General features: G+C 38.6%; 1 protein-coding gene across 20 annotated transcripts in view; it reads left to right on the forward strand.

Moving 5' to 3' along the window:
- Positions 1-9,439: 9,439 nt before the first annotated feature.
- The window catches only part of LOC137137609 (adhesion G protein-coupled receptor L3-like), a 211,281-nt gene continuing 202,785 nt past the window's right edge, over positions 9,440-17,935 (forward strand). For 6 of the 20 annotated variants that reach the window (XM_067524086.1, XM_067524087.1, XM_067524084.1 and 3 more), the window contains exon 1: positions 9,456-10,106. The gene's annotated coding sequence lies outside the window, so the exon portion shown is untranslated. Of the gene's footprint in view, positions 10,107-10,855; positions 11,027-17,935 lie in introns of all 20 variants that reach the window. The other 14 variants (XM_067524079.1, XM_067524082.1, XM_067524083.1 and 11 more) reach the window with 9 other exon arrangements.

The following is a 17,935-nucleotide window of genomic DNA, read 5'->3' on the forward strand; positions in this document are numbered from 1 at the left end:
TTATGTGGGAGGTCTGACTCAGCCAAAGACCGAAAAAGACAAGAGATGGGAACAAGAAAGAAAGGAAGAAAAAAAGAAACATCTCAGCTCAGCACTAGGCAGCTTCAGCATTTTGTATTTTTATACCTGCCTATCACAGGCCTTGAGCAGCAGTCATTGTTTGAGCCTGCTTAGTAACACAAAGCACCAAATCTGTGGTAAATGATTTAAAGAGGGTTTTTTTCTGTAGGTTTTCTTCGCTACTTGTAAAATGTCTTTTACCTCTTCTAATTGGACAAATTATTTTAGGGAATGTTCCGGTTGCAGTCACACTTAAAGTTGATTAATATTAAATATTGGGCATGATGAGATGATGATTATGGCTTGATATGCTGGTTGTCCTGGGGCCAGCGTGAGGTGTTCGCCATAACTACAGATGTAACTAATAACATTAGCAAAGGAAGATACTGGGGAGAAAGAGCATCTAAATGAATTGCTAATGCTATTAGAATCACGCATGTCTGACGGGTCAAAATGTCTGTTGTGTGAATTGTCTTTACATAGAAGGCTGATACACAATCCTTTATGCCAGTCACATTCACACGCCTTAGCTTGACACTGCTTGATTGCAATTTAGTGTGGAGATTAATCGTGGGAGTGATTATTCAAGGTCACAATGATTTAGCAATAAAATGTCAACCATTTCTGCCATAAAAGTGGCATTGCTGCAGTAAAACCCCACACATTTTTCTTTAAAGGAACTGACTTTCAGATACCACGTTTTATTGGAAACCAGCTAGGTGTATGAAGTCATATGGTGTAATAAAGAAAATGCCCTGAAGGAATCACGAATTCAATGACTGAAGCACATTGGCAGAGTGAAAGCTGGCATTGTCAGTCTGCCTTGATTTATTGCCAGTAAATCCATCAACAATGAAATAGCCTTGCAAATTATAATATCCCAAAAGATGTACAAAGGCTGACAGAAGGAGTCCGACATCATAATGTTATTTTTCGACAGGAATAACCAAAGAAAATTAAATAACTTACTAAGTAGCAGTAGTTTCTTGGCTTTACTGAAGCAGTCTTTGCAGTTCACAAGACTGCAGCTGCTGGGAGGCATGTTGGCTCAATGATGACAAAAACAGACCAGCCAGAGGTTTAAGACATGTAGGAATAACATGGCTTTGACCTGATATTGCCACATTTTTAATAATTAACTGTAATTAACTGCATCCTTCTCTTTTCTGATAAGTAGCCATGATACAGAACTGTCCATAACAATAGGGTCTGGCTTTGATAGCCAAACCATCCGCAGAGTAAGACGTATCCTCTCCTCAAAATGGTTCCCTCTTCCAATTCATGCAAGTCATTGAAATGTTGAGTACGGGGGGGGGGGGGGGGGGGGGGGGAAAGAAACTGCTAAAAACATGAGGAAAAACCAGCCCAGATTTTGTCATAAAGGCTTGAATTGGAGACTTTCACTGTGGAGGTTTGGTGTGAATGCATGTAATTGAAGTCAGATGCCATCACTGTGTGTGGCAGCTGTGCGATTGCTTTCTACAGGTCGTTGATTGCTAACCTGGCATGGCAGCGTATTACAGACAATTTGTTGCCCCCATCCTTTTTTGAAGTTTCTGTAACATTATACTCAGAGGAAATTACTACCTGCTTCACATAGAAGAGCTCTGATAGCAGTTAACCGACCCCAGTCCCCACAATATCTGACCTGGGTATATCTAACAGCAGAAATTAGGGCCCTAAAGCTAATACTGAACAGTGTGGACCTCTATTGGTTTAATTTTGTCCCACAAAGTCAAGAGCTTTTGAATGCACTCTGAGTCAATGCAGGTGAGGTGAGCAGCAGTTTGATGGGGTTGGAATAAAGGATAAGTGAAATGTTCACATAAGTGAAATGTTCACAAGCACTAGTCACCACAGCAATGCTGTGACTAATTCCAACAACATTCAGGAAGCACCAGTTTGTGCCTCTACATTACTGACTGTGTTGATGATCAAATTCAAGTCCCCAGGCAACAGCATCTTTCTGCCTGTTTGTCTGTCTGTCTGGTCTGTCAATGATAAATTGCAACCCAAACTTAGAAAACCTCTGTAGGTCATTTAATTCCTACTCCTGTTACAATACATAACGTGGTTAGAAATATTCTTCCATTCAGCTGCAATGAAGATACTGGGCAGCTGGATAAAAAAACAATCATGTACTTGATGACTAGCTGAATTACTTCTGAATTTAATTTTCTAAATACCAAATTTATTTTTGTTTATATATTTAGCAATTTAACAGACACTTTGATACAAACCCACTAATTTGACATATCCTCACATCCTACATATTCTTGCAGCATGTAAAATTAAGCAAATTATCTTTTGCTGCTTCCATATGTTTGAATAAATGAGACAAAGCATAATATGTAAGGAAAGTGAAACTGTGCTAAACATTTTGCAACAGATTTGTGTGTTGGCAGGCAAATCACTGCTAATTAGCACTGAACACAAAGTGCAGACAAAGGTGAGATATACTTTAATTTGATCAGATTTTGATCATATAAAAGTGTTGTAAAGACAAAAATGTTGACATTAAAGGTAGCACTAGGTTAACCCCCCCAAAAAGTCCTTGTAATGACATCTTTCAGACTTTTTGTGTTTTTGTAATAATTAAAGAATGACAACTTTTTCCAGCATCTATTATATTTTAGTGTCAAGTTATTTTTCTAGCGGCTTTCTTATTAAGAAAGTTTGTGTCTTCAGGCATCTGAATTTTCTTTTATTACAGTAATTTGATAAAATGTCCGGTCTACATCTTCAACTGTCTTTGTTGACACATTCACACCAAACTTGAAAGAGGGAGCGGCACAAAGATGCGTGGATGCCTGTCACGAAGATAAATAATGAAGTGTTGTTTGTGGAAATGCTTTTAATTACCGAGGAAGTGACTGCCAGGCTATCTGTGTGACAGGGGGGAGAAGAAGTGTATCTTGTCAAGATGCTGGTTGTTGACTGATCTTCCATGTAGCGATACACATGACCAACTGTACACTGACATTCAGCGTTTTTTTGACAGGCAGATAAATGGAGAGTTTATAAGGACACGATAAATTAATGCAGCCATGCGCCAGAATGCTGTGTTAGACACTACCTGTTTGTTTTTAGTTTTTGAGTGTGTTGTTGTCTAAACAGAAAGATAATAATTGCACTAATTATAATATATAGCTTTTCTTTAGAAACATTGTGCATTTATAAAGGTACTAGTATAGAGAACATGCCATCTGTGACTACATCTCATCAGCAGAAAATGTTTGAAGGTAATTGAATGGGCATTAATGTTTCTACACACCACTTAGCCTTTAATTAGCTATTATATGTCTGCACATGGTTGGGGGAAGGTAGAAAACCAGCACGAGATACTTAACATTAACATGTGGTTATGGTTAAACGGGTTTTGGCCACTTGTGGTCAGTATTTCAATAAAGCTTATGTTTTGTAATTTTCATGTTCGAAAAAAAATATATTGTATTTGGGCCTAAAAAACTCAGAACAATTATTTTTAACTATATAGTTACTTTAGAATTATTTTTGTCAAGGATATGTTTTTTTTTAACTCACATATAAAACAAATCTCCAGAACAGCCTTGTTGTCAATTGTGAATTGGCGCTGTATAAATAAAGTTTGGGATGAATAAAGTAAATTTGTTAGCAAACAAAAAACAAAATTTGAATAACATTAACTGCAAAATGCTCCAGTTCAACAAATCAAACGGTACAAGTGGCTAACTCTGGCTGTTCGATTCAGTTAAATGAATTAATTAAATAATACCGTAACTTATATTTTGACTGAATCCAACGATACTTTTATTAAGGAAAACGGAGCTGCAGGGAGATGGTTAAGGAGCATGGGAGAGTCCTGTATCACATCAGCAGACTCAAATACTGGCAGTGTTAAAGCCAAGTAGTAGGAAAAGCGTTGATCAAAAAGCTTTTAGAAGCAAACTGGGCGGTATAGGAATGGTTAGCATCTGATTCCCAAAACCAAAAAAAAAACCCAAAATTTTTACTATTTGCATTTGGATTAATGCAGCAACTAAGTTTTGTGACAAACAAAAGCTCATGATTTATTTTTAAACTTAAATACAATCACCAGAAGTAAAAAGCTATTGTTAGACAATGACTTGACAAGGCTGAAGAGACAAACCCCTGTTTATGAGTCTGACGGTGTCTCTAGTCTCATTTAGCCACTTTTAAATACCAAAATAAATAAATAAATCCATAGTGTGTTTGGTATTTACTGATTAATTGTATATTGGATAATAAAATGTAAAAATCCCCTTGAACTTTAACTATTGACCTTATTTCAGGCATTAAACCAAAAACAATCTAGATATCAGGACCACAGAAATATTAGTCACACAATTTCTTTTGCTTTTCAGTGATTTTCTTGCAAAAAAAAAAAAAAAATCCATACAGTGAGCAAAAAATAGAAAATAGGAATCATATCAGTCTTTGTCAGTTCTGGTACATTTGTTCTTCTTTGCCAAACTTATCTTCTGCCTTAAATAACATAAAGAGCAGCAGTAACACTGTTAAGATAAACTTAACTTTAAAAAAATAAACTTTTTAACAAGTGTGCACATTTGCACCGGGTGCAAGAAGCAGAAAGTGTTCTCAAACACTGAAATGTGGGCTGAAGAAGTCTCTTTTTAGCACAAAGCACCACTCTTTTCTTTTGTGGCGTCTCTGTACTGTATATGTGCTGCTGTGTGTTGTTTCCTTCCTTTGGCTTCTGTGATTTTGGTTTTCCATCATGTGGGGGTTTAAACACAGAAGAGGTCAAACCCAAATCTCAAGTAGCACCAAGATACACTGGAGATAGATGAATGATTATTAATAGAAGATATTGTTAACAAATGCATAGAAATGTGCATAGGCAAACACAGACAATGTTTTAAAAAATGCTTCTTGATGTGACGCCAGCATTTGCTTTTAAGAATCTGACAGCATCTAGGACACTTTACGTCCAACTAAAGTAGCTTAACTATGCTAACTGTGCTGTTAAGTCTTTTAAAAAATGAATAATTAATGCACTGGAAACTTTCAAACACGCCCAACAGTGAAGGTAGAGCGCCTACATTTTTTTTGTAACTTTTTAGTGCGCACAGGAATACACACAACCAATGCCTACATGATAGGTAGGTGTGTGTGCCTAGCCTCACTTCTACACTCACTGCAGACACACAGACACACAAGAGAGGGAGCCATCGATCCAACTTTTAATTCCAGTATGGATTTTTTTCTTTTTTTTTTTTTTTTTGTTAATGTAGTTTGTGTCAAAATCAGTTTTACCCCCTTTTATTAGCACACATAATCTGAAATGGATAGTGTCAGATATCTGATAGGGGAATTAATGTTTTAAGAAAATTAAATTATTTAAACAGTTCTCGTCTGTAACGCCTGACTCCAATAAGTCATCAATGATGATGTTGAAAAGATGGAAGCTTTTAGCTTAAAAAAACCAAACAGACTAAGGTGGTCTCTCACACAGTCATGCTATTTTATACACAAACACTCTCGACCAGCCTATTGTACTGTAATTAATTATTACGCTTCTCATTTTATTGTGCTTGTATATTAAATACTAGTATTTAAAGAACTTTGTTGGCAGAGGTTCGTGCTTACATTTGGAATATCTTCACATTGCAGGCTGCAGTGGGTGAAAGGAATGTAGGTGTTGCTTAGTAAAGTTTATATCGGCTGATGTAATACTGGATGTAGGCAGGCATATCATGCCCACTGACTGTGGGTAGTCATGTTGCTCGCGTGTGCTGAAGTTAAATACATATGTATTCAGCACACTGATGTAGCTACAAAATAGCTTGAATAAAAAGTAAACTACATAGTTCCAATTATACTTTGACAATCTCTTATTATGGATGAAAATTGATTGAAGAAACTTCTAATTAAATTGCTTTAAGTTTGCCATTAAAGCTGTTGCATTTAGGATATGGCCATATGTTGAAAACCTGAATTTAATAACCTTCATCAGACCTTTTCTCTCATAATTGTTGCAAGACAAAAATCTATCATGTCCTCTATTTGGATCTGGACAGGCAGGTCATTGTTTGTCGACCTTGATGGTATTTCCATAAGTTTTATCTACTAGCTGCACTTTTAAACAAAGCTGAGTCATAAAGTCAGCAAAATGACCCAGCAATGTAGAAATATCTAGCTAAAGTGTCCTACGTTGGCCCAGTTTGTTCATCAAAAGTTAAGTATTGTTTTTACTAATATTTAAAATAGTGGCAGATGAGACACATCAGGTCAGTAACAGCTATAATGGTTTTGAACGCCACTGAAACTGATGTCATATGCGTGAAAATGCTCATACGGTATGTCACTCAAATGAGAAATGACACGTTTTGTCGGTAAATGTGAAGACGTATGTTATTGGTTCAGTTAGGCCAACATGTCCCACATTGTAACAGCATGGCCTCTGTGTTAAGGTAATTAGCACGTTTCTCCTTTTTGTACTTTCAGTCCTATTATCATCAACACCGTTCCTTGTAGCTACACTTTCCTAAACCAAGTGCACATGGCACACATTTCCCCGCAAACAGCAGAGGAAGAGTGTCTAGTTGTCTAAGCACATTAAGCAGTAAGCACTGCTGCATATGTAAGTGTCAGCACTGTGGAAATGATAATTCCTGGGCTTGCTAGCATGGATAAACAGGGAAAATGGCTTCCGCATTATTGGATTCACTTTGCACAACAACTGTCCCCATAAGCCTTAATTTTCCTGAACAGCTTTATATTTGGCAGGAGTTTTCTCACAACAGCATGGTGAGTAGATGTACAGAGGTTTTTATAGTGTCGTGCATCACTTTATGGTGTTCAATTATGACTGTGTCTCAGGTGCTTAGCTCTGTATTTAGTAAATCCATTGTTGGCAGCTGGAAATTTACCATTAGCATGTTACACACATAATTAGATGCCATAGAACTGAATTGTTGGTGTTTACAGGGAAATAGACATTGAAATCAGCTTGTCCTTATACACACTACTTTGCTGTATTTCCCCCACTTTCTTTCTGCATGTTTTTATCCTTTAACAATTCAGGATGATTGACTGGTGATGTACGTACGCATAATTACAAAGATAAACACTGACAAACAAGATATTTGCAGCTTGTTGTATAAAGCTTTATCCTTGTTTATCTTGGTTTCCAGAAACCCACTTTGGTATCAGCGTAACAACTTTAAATGTGTTTAGGAAAATTCGTGCAACATGCTGCTATGTTTAAGTATAATGATCATAGTGGTCCAATAGTCATTTTTAGTCAGTTGAGGGACAATTCTCTTTTGCACCAAACTAGTTGCTACCTTTGTCTTTGTTGGGTTATAGAACTTTATCGCAAAAAGACAGCTGCCTATTGTGAAATACAGGTATTAATCTGATGAATGTATAAACTGAAAAAAAAAACTGTTATTAAGCAGCAAAACAATAATTTGTCTTATTTTTCCATTTAGATTATAGTAATGAAGTAAGTCTTTAAGCAGATATTCTTTTTTAAACTTTGTGCCATGATGTGTGGGTGTTGATTTAATTAGGTAAAAACACTTCACCTCAAACATGGAACCCATTCTAATTTAGCTATTTAGAAGAGGCATAAGAAATGAATGTAATTTTACAATTCCTGGAAGGACACTTGGTGGGAAATGAAAGTTATTTTTATCTGACAGCTGTAAAGTCATCTCTGTCTTGAGAACAGTTTCTTTAGAATTAGCATAAAGAAATCTCTTCCAGCATAAAGGAACAAATCCTTCTGCCGATCCACTTACTTTAAATGGGAGACAGATTATAATATAATAAAACGTATTTTTTTAAGGTGCTGATGGGTATATATTATTTGCATAAAATTTGGCCTGTCTTATTCCTCACAGGTAGCTATTATTGCCATTAAAGTCTTGTCTGATCAGAGCATTTTTTTTTGTTTTGAAATACGAGTTCCTAATAATGACAAGCATTGACAATACAATTAATTTTGACTCATAATTTCTGATTTTGAGTTTAGTTCACCTTCCATTTCCATTTTCAAAGAGAAACTTTAATGATGTCTGCTGTCATTTTTCTGATTTCCTGTCTTTGTCTGCAATAACACTAGACGTAGTGGGGTATAACTTGCCACTCATTTCCATGCTTTTGAAAGTGTTTTCCATTTCAGTGAAGGATCTGCAAAGGAGTTTACACTTTAATCATGAAGAGTCAGTTATTCAGAAGATATAAAGGATCTGATTTGAATTTGCACCCCAACATTGGTGTAGGATTCATGATAATATGGAGACTGTTATTTTGTCGTGCTTGTATATTTTATATAGCTGAGATGGCAGCAGTATATTGCCTGGCACTTAAAGCATCGCTTTGAAGCTACTTGGCTTGTGCAAGTGTAATGGCAGGCGGCTTTGGTCAGTGCTCTACCTGGAGAAATCCATTTGCATCGGGGATGCATGGAAGGCAGTGCCAGGGAGAGATAACGCTGCATCTTTTCAAACGCAGGCAGCCAGTTATTTTTCACTGGGGCGTTCTGGAGTTCAAGGTGTTTCTCAGACAGGAAACAAGTGCAAAACTGGGCTTTAACAGGTCTGTGTTCACATGGACTCATTAGTGGAGCACTGCGTGAGTGATTGGATGATTACTTGTTATTGTTTGATTGTAATTAGGTTATTAAAGTGATTAATTGGCTATAGGATGATTGAGAGGTTGGATGCTGGCTGGTTCCGGCTGTAAGCACGCTGCAGACAGTTAAGCTTACAATGGTCATCGGTGTTTTTAACTTCAAAGGTCTTTATACGTTGCTCAAATAAAACGGTATCTTAATATTTTATATGCCAATTTTGGGTCCAGTTTTCTGAAGCCATTTTTAAATTTATTTATTTTTTTTTACTTCAACTGTTTAAAGCTGCACCCAGCAGGAAAGCACAGCCAAAAGATACAAATACAACAATAGGACAGAAAGCTGGAGCTTTAAAAGCGTCCAGCAAGAAAAAGGACAATGAACCACCGATGACAACATGTATCCCATGCATGCATGTAGTTTTCCAAGAAAAACATCTGCTGACATTCCTGGTTAAGCATGCGTATCTGCCACGCCTCAAACATTTCTTTTGGCGTTTGGAATTATTATTATTTTTTTTTAGTCATCAACTTAAATGTCCAGTCCACATTTCTTTGATTGAACTATTGACGGACAGTTCTTATACCAGCTGCATTTTCAAGTGTATTGAATTTTTCGAGGGAGAGGCAGTGGATATCGCATAAATATTGCAGTAGCAGGCGCACAGACAGAATGTAATATAACATAGGTCTCCTTGCCAGCCTCAGGCAAGATATACTGTAGGTAGAGAGACTTTGCTTTGGAGCATGTTATCTCGTGTTTGCTGCTAGGTGGAGCCCGAGTATACGGCGAGAGCGGCAATCCACATCCGAATTTTTCCTCTCACCTTTCACAGGCTTTCCAAACCCTCGGTCTCCACACAGAATCACTCGCAGCCGGTGCGCACAATTGCTTTGCCATAGTCGCGGAGAGCTCCGCTTCTGAAACCCAAACGCCTTAAATTCTCTCCCCATCTCGTGGAGCCTTTCGCATAACATTTTACTCTCTGAAACATTTTCTTTTTCCTGGATACTCTTTTGTGTATGTGTGTGTGTGTTTGTGTGCGTGAGTGGCGAGGGCTGCTGGCGCTTCGCCTTTCAGCTTTACGGGACGTGATGTAGCCCCCGCACAGAAGGACGCCTTGTGCCATAAAGGGATGTAAGGGACAGTGCCGTGGATACAACGCTGGGAAGCTGCGGTTTCTCCTGCGACATCACCAAGACTCGGGACTGTGGAACGCGCAGCAGATTTTCACGAGGATACAGAACGGGGCGACAGGAGGCATCCCGTTCGGATTCGTTGTTCAATCTCCTCGACCCGTTCGTCAAGTCCACTCCTCACAGTCAGTGCGCAAGGGACCTTACCCAACGCCTGAAAGACACTTGCGAGCAAAATGAACGCTGATACCGTGGACGGAAGGACGTGAACTATCCCCTCCTTTTCGCCAATAACTTCCAAATCCGCGGTAAGTGTGACGTTCCTGAATAAACCGCGTATGTGCCTCTGTTTGCGCGCACGTTCATAGTTCTCTGCAGATTCCGCTCAGGACCCTAATAATGCCCATGAATGTGTTCATGTGCTCTGTAATGTCAGTCTTGCCATGCACTCCACTGTTAATTACTTTATCCGGGCTATCGGTGCAATCAGCGCCGCTCAACGCGCAACATATAGTCAAAATGGCTATTTACATTTCCTGCTAGACTAATAACTCCGGTCTGCCAACGGTTTTCATCATGATCCCATGTTTCCGTATCATTGTTGAGTCGTGAAAGATCTTTTTTTCCCCCCAATATTATTATTTTTAAACCATTCACGTGGTGCTTAATCCAACGCGTACTAGTCTTAAATTTGGCTTTGCCTTATTGGAGTCATACCTATGAATGAAGTTCTTGCATTTATTTCAGTTTCCCCAACCCCGGCGTGTAAACTGTATATGTATCTCTAAATGTAAAGCATAATTTGTGTCTTTGTAGGCAGAGATGTGCCAGTGTTGGCCTGCTTTTGTCTGTTGCAATTTGTTGTTCAAAATGTACTGGAGTGTGAGTGTGGAGGCAGGGATGTGAGCATCTGCATTTTTCATGAAAGGTTACCAGTGTGCTAAGAAGTAAAAATTCAAGTTGTTCTTATATTCTGTGTAGATATTCCATGTACATTTTTTACTGCTATCCCACCTCAGTCATACGTGTCTTTTTTCCCCCCTCCAAATATCCATAGCATTATTTTATGCAGACACAGGAAAAGGGAGAAGGGCGAACCATTGCCTGTGCTGAGGAAGACATTCAGTCTAGTGTCTGAGAGAAGTGCAGGGTTGAGGGGCCACTGTACTGCATGCTTTGATGTGAGGACAGCACACTGTCTTTCAACATCAGAATCAAAGTGGAAAAGGTAACTAAGCCCTATCACTCTGAAGATCTGAAGTTTTCCCATCGCTGCACAATGGTGTCCTTCATTTTCAATTCATCGTATGTAATGGGTTTCGATCTTTGTTGAGTTTTTTTTTCTTCCCCCTGCGTAATGTAACAGCTGTTGAGTTGGAGGTGATCTTTCCACAGTAGTTTTTCAGCCTGGGGTTTGGCTTCGTGGGATTCAGTTGTGTGATTCACCCCCATGATGTATTTTTTTTGCCTTCGTTTTCAGAGTCTCATGAACATTACTGTTGCTTGTATCCTTATCTGACAATTACGTTCATTATGGTCAGGACTGCAGCGCCATCTGCCACGCAATCTGCATTGGTGGACGCACCCTTAAGCAGATGACACATGCACATTGTTTCCTCTTTCAACAGTTAGAATCTTGACTTCCTCCTCTGGGGTAAACTCAAGATGGCATTTGATGCTTTCTGACTGAACGATTACGCACTCTGTTTTCGGCATCTCATGCGTTTTGATTCATCTGAATGTTCCTCCTTGTGGAATATGATCTCGGTTATATTTAATACAGCAGCAGTTTAACCTAGCATCTGGTGTGATACCTGATGGGACAGCACAGCCGGTAAATAATAGTTGTTCCCTTATTTTATTTTAATTTAATTTTTTTTGAACAGTTGTTTTCTTGCAGTCAGCGTGCTGTGTATGAGCCACTGTACTACGTATTGATTGAATTGGTTATCTTAGGTAAATAAACAGTGTGATAGGTGGCAGAAATAAACATGGAAGCAGCACACTGACAGGGTCAGCACTCAGTTACCATATTTCATTGTGCTCATTGTAGCTTCTTTTGACCGGTTTTGCTGTTAAATGTCTCTGAAATGCCAGTTTTTTTCCTCTCAGGTGCTGAAAGTGACAATGGTTTACTCAAATAATCAGAACCTTTAGACAACCCTTGGATTCATTTGAGGCCTGATAAGAGAAGTATTCAGGCCATCTTTTGTCTGTAAAGTGACTCATTCTGTCATTTTTTTCCTACAGTGCAAGTCCAACACTCTGCTGGCACAAAATGTATTCCTGTTGTATTGTGTGACGCTAATATGGGTTAGTTTGGTGCCCTAATTGGAAATCATGTTTTTCTTTGTTGGGCTTTTAGTATTGTAGGTCATTACCCAGTTGAAAGTGTGATGTAGTTTTGGGTGAATTTCTTTCTTCATTTATTTGATGTTTGCCCTCTTGGACACCACTGTAGGTAGCCGGGAACCACATTTGCCACTAATGTATGAATGTTGAAATTTTTAAAAATAATTTTCTTCATCTAGTTAACTCGTATAGGGTACAGCGTAAGGGCACAAGACGAGGGATCGGAAGGGTCAGGAGAAAAATAGGCCAGAAGCTCTGAAGTTCCTGGTCATACATCTTGTTGGAAAGAGTTCATTTAAAAGGCACAAAACAGTGAGAAATGTTTAACAAAATGCTGAACAACAACTTAAATTAATTTAAAGAGGAACAAAACTACTACAATTTGACACAATCTGACACCAAACAGGCAGATGATGCCCCCCAAAAAATGCAAAATCAGGTGCAACCCCCACGCCAAAAATAGACACACAAACACGACAAACGGTAACAAAACCACTAAAAAGAAAGGGTGGGGGGCCCTTCCCCTGCCTTGGGGCCCATTTTCTCATAATCCCTCCATCTTTAAGGTTTTATCAGATGTATCAATTTGGATAGTCATTCTTCTAAGTGTAGGGTTTGAAAATTCATCTGTAGTCGCACCTACACACACGTTCAGTCTTTTGTCAACATCTGTTCCTATACAGTATGTAGCTGACATTTAAGATAGAAGGTGATACTCTTTATCTAGACTGAAAACGCACTAATCTTCTTTGAGTGTCACAACAAACATCTGCTAGACAAAGCAAGTCAAAACCAGTTCTAGACTGTGTCCAATTACTAATCAATTCCTGAACAAACTTTACAGCAGAATCACTGAATGAGTCTTTTATTACTATATCCAACTGCTATGTCTGTAGTGATTTGCCATTATACTGTACAACAGAATTTAATGCTCAAGGTCATGTACTGCACGTACTATTGAGCCATTAGGTTCATATTTTCTTGCACTGAGTCTCTTCTGAGAATAAAAGGCTGTGCAGTAGTTCTGATTTCCTTTCTTGTTCCCCCTGCCACTAATGTACAGTAGCCCGAATGAAGATTATTTATTACACATTACAATGTGCAGTAGAGGTGCTGGAGGTCATTAGTTATTTTTATTCTATGTCCGCTCTGACACCCTGTTTTGCACTGCCTTATCTGAATAAACCTCCAACCTATTTGTTCCACGCAGTTGAAGTTTTAAAATCCCGATCATTAGAAAATACTCAATAGATTAGTGTTGAAAGTAATTGTTATTTGCAGTCCTAGTTCCTATGTTGCACAGCCGGGATACAAAGGTATGTGTGTATATAGAGTGTGTGTTGTAAAGTTAGGGCTGGATTTGGATCTTACAAGTCAGATTTCACCCTTACTCCGCTTTAACTAGCTTATTAACACCATAGGCCATTAGAATACTGTGTCTGGGATTACTCTGACAACATATCAATACATTTTTGTTAAATATTCCACTACCAGACTACGGACTGTATTAAGTATTTTTGAATTTTTCCAAATTAGAATGTATTTTGCAGTTTGATGATGATGATGATGTTTACACCCACAGCTGGCTGCTGACATGTTGAGCATCACATAAACAACTTAAAAAAAAAATATGGATATAGTGCTTTATTTTTGTTTGCTAATTTGTCTTTAATAATAGCTAATTCTCAAGGGTAGCCCCGTAGTAAGGGTAGCCTGGTGGTTAAAGGCTTGCAGTACTAATATATGTATATTAGTAGTTTTGTTTTTTCAAAAAAAACAAAAACACGGTCATCTGCGGCAAAAAGATAAGGCAGGCTGCCTAATATACTGTTTGCACATTCCTGTGGGCCAAATCTCACCCACCGTTACAGTGAGGCCCTGGGTTTTTCTAAGGTCCCAAAGACCAGAGTTATCATGCTGTTCCGAGTGAGGCAGGTTGGCCTGCTGGGGCCCTTTCTCTGGCAGGAATGTCACAAAAGAAGAAAAGCAAAAGCTGAAAATAAAAAAGCACATGGCTGAGGAAAGGTCCTTGAGGTCTATGCCTCTCACTTTAGCTGTCCTGTCTCATAAAGACACAGGACACAAAGGTTTTGACACAAGCTTTCACAACCCCCTGAACACTACATTGCAGGAAATAGGGTTACAGTTGAGATGGAGACTTCAGCTGGTGGTTGATGGAAAGAACAGACAATTAGTTTCTTGGTTCTTTATAGCTCTGTGAAGAATGACCATGATGTCTGGGAGTCAAAGAATACAGTGGATAACACATTGAAAGGTGCCCTTTAAAAGAGCATATTTTGCTATAGATACAGTATTGAGACTTATGAATATATAAGGTCAACAGGTTTTGAGTGTTTGCCATCAGTACTTTTTGTGTGTTTATCACACCTCTTACACTGGAACATAAAAGGATGGTTTTGAAAGAGCTATGAAATAGAAACTACAAATATATATCCTGAACATTCAATCTGATAACTGTGATCAAGATTATGCTACCGCAGCACTAATATCAGAACTTTAAAAAAAAAAACAGGGTGTAAAGTAATCATGGCTTTCTATGAAATATTGAACATGCAAGGAAAATCAACGCCGACTGTTCATCTGTAAACCCAGCTATTGTTTCTAAAGTACACCTATTATTTACCAGCATCATGATGGGGATTATCACATTAATTCCAGGCTCTTTCACTGTGACTGGTTAACAATCAAAAAAGTGGTTAGGATGAGAGAGCGAGAGCGAGGCGGTGTGGGGTATTGATGAGCCTCTTTAAATCACTAACAGCTTTGCTGGGGATTTTATACCACTTCAGTGAGTCTGCAGTGTGTTGAGGATAGGGTGAGGTCATGGAAATATTTCACTGGGTCTGTGTCTTAGACTTGTAATCCTGACAATGAATGGGAATAAAAGTATGGATTTAAGAAGGATGTAGCATTGTGTAGAAACCTACGATCAATCGTCGACAATGAAGCACACACTCAGCTCTAGCTGTGCTTTGGATTTCACTTGCATGTCACGTTAATTTATGCATTGAATTTTAATAAATGCCTGTAAGACTGGTACATTGTCAAGCTCAAGTGTATGTGTTACCATAGCCAGTGACAGCGTGTTTAAAAAAATCTTATGTTTCAGACTGCAGTTTTAATTATCTGTAAGGCACCCCTCCACCCTTAATTTGACACTTAGTTAAGTTGTCCCTGGGGGGGTCAACACACTTAGCAGGCACTAATGCTCAACAACTTCTGCAGGCAGACTCAAAAGCTGCATTGCAAGAGGACTTAATTGCGAAGAATGATCTAGCTTAGACAGAACCGTGCATGCAGGTCCTTGAATTGTGGTGCAAGTATATAGACACATAGCGATGTTTCTTTTAGATACGGGTCACTGCAGTGTGTTTGCCCAGTAAACAGTAACACGATTAAATCATTTGCCGCCTGTTTGAAATCACCACATAGTTCTTAGAAATAACATGTTTTCCAAAAAAAAAACAACCAAAAAAAAAAAAATCACCGTTAGCCCCGTCCCAACTATGAAAAGACAAGAAAATGGATGCCTAAGAGTGAAAAGGATACTTTCATTGCTGGAGTGCAGATATGGACCAAAAATGTCAACTTAGCATTTAAAGCAATCCAAGCCACTCTTACGACCCTATTGGTGGTGTTAAAATGTATCCAAAAACTATCAAACTGACAAAGCCTGACGGAGCCGCAGTACATCAACCTCTTTACTACTCTGTAAAATCGGATGCATTTTTCTATGGACATTTTACAGTACAACACCCAAGTTTTTTTTTTTTTTTTTTTTTGCAACAATATTCATGGCTTTCCTTTGTTCTGAGGCTTTTTTTCCCCCCCTATGAACTTTAGACCAGTGAAGGGGATTCAAACAAAGATGCAATGCTTCTCTGAGGCTGAAGCTCTAAAAGAAGTTAATTTATGGCCTGTTTGGGAGGCAGGTTCGGCCTTGAATACATAATAAGGTAGTGCACCTGCAGCCGCATACAAATGAATGGAAATGACGGTTAGTATTTACGCCTCTCTAAACCACTGTGACCTCCTGATCTGACCACTAATTGGCCAGCAAAGAGAAATGAAGATGGCTTCCTCGTTCACAGGCTGCTGCATCTGCAAATCTCTGGTGCCGATTTGCGGCAGGCAACTCTACACCCCCTTTCTTACCCGTTGTCAGAATGTGCACCTTCATCTTATAGCGATGTGCTAAAAAGGAAACTCTAAATGTGCGGTTATAATCCCATTTTGTAGATCAGACCAAGAATTGATAACAGTAGATTGATTTTGCATCTGTAACTTATGTCAGAACAATTTGATGTGGGTGCGTGTGAACACGAAAGATATCTATGATTTACTGTAAAGTACCGTAACTCCTCAGCATGCACAGGAGACAGTGGGTCCCTGGGTTCATACATGTTAAAAATCCCCCTTTTTCCTACATAAGAGCAAGATTTCCAAGACTAAAAAAGAACACATAACTGTTTTGTATTATTTTTGCAGTCATTTTGTCTCTGTAATTGTTTTGTGTCTCTTCACAGTTTTTTTTTTCCCATTTGTAGTTAATGTGCGTCTCTTTGTGCTTGATGTGGTTCTCATAATAGTTGTTTTGCATCTTTTTGTAGTAGTTGAGCATCTTTCTGCAATTACTTTGCATCTCTTTGTTGTTGTTTGGTGCCTTTGTAGTTACTTTGTGTCCTTGTGCAGTCTTTTGATTGTTGTTTTTTCCAAAAATGTTAACAGTCATATTAAGCGAAGGCTCTTGTTCAGGGCCCATTTGCCCTTTGGGATTCTGGTCCAGTGTCCTTTGTGACCATTCAGTAATCCATCCATACTCCTTAGTAATTTGACATCCTCCAAACACACAAGCTCATTGAAGAACTATTACTTTTAAATTCCATTCCAGCAATTCCATTTTTTGATTCTGCTGTACTTCAGTACAAAGGAGCTTATAATGGAACAATATGTATGAAGGCCTTGCAGAAACATTGATTACAAATTTGCTGAATCCTTTCAAATTAAAATACTATTTCTTCTTTCATACCTGATAACATTTACAGGCAGCAGAAATATTTTTGCTGAAAGACATTATTTTCATGATTTATTTGAATGATTTAGTTTTCCATAATTTTCTAATTAGGGGAACGTATATGTTTCATGCATTTAACCTGAGTATATTTGTTGAGTTGATCAGTATCCAATTCCACTTGTGACTTCACAATATATGGTTGCATTTCAGCGCCTCCCTCTGTGCTTGTGATTTAGACCAAATAGATTTTCCTAATCAATAGCATAGGATTGGATTTAGGATTGAGGAAGCAGGAAGTGCAATCTGGCAGGTTGGACTGCCTCAGCCATCAGGCTGCTCAGGAGTCCTACTTACCATCTCCATGAGCTTCTGCTCAAATTTGGGGGCTTTGCACACCAGCCATCCCACCTAATTTTAGGAAAATGACAGCAGAACTGTGTATCTATAGGCAAACATGAACTTCCTTGCCAGCCCTTTGTCACCTCTGGAATGAAGATGACTGAATTGATGCACCGCCGCAGTGGAGCAAAACCCTTTTTAAACGACAACCCATTTTTGTCTCACCTTGAACTTAATTGACTGTCTGAAAGCTGGCGTTTGAAAAGTGCTGACAGAATGACTTCTCTTGTTGTTTGGAAACGGTAGGTATTGACAGAGCCTGTTCTGTGTTGTTTTCATATTGCTGTCACAGCTGCTTGCATTTGTATGCCACATTTGTAAGTAAGAATGCACCATGTGTTTATGAGGCTG

Source organism: Channa argus, chromosome 12 (assembly GCF_033026475.1).
Source record: "Channa argus isolate prfri chromosome 12, Channa argus male v1.0, whole genome shotgun sequence".
In the NCBI taxonomy this organism is placed as follows: domain Eukaryota; kingdom Metazoa; phylum Chordata; class Actinopteri; order Anabantiformes; family Channidae; genus Channa; species Channa argus.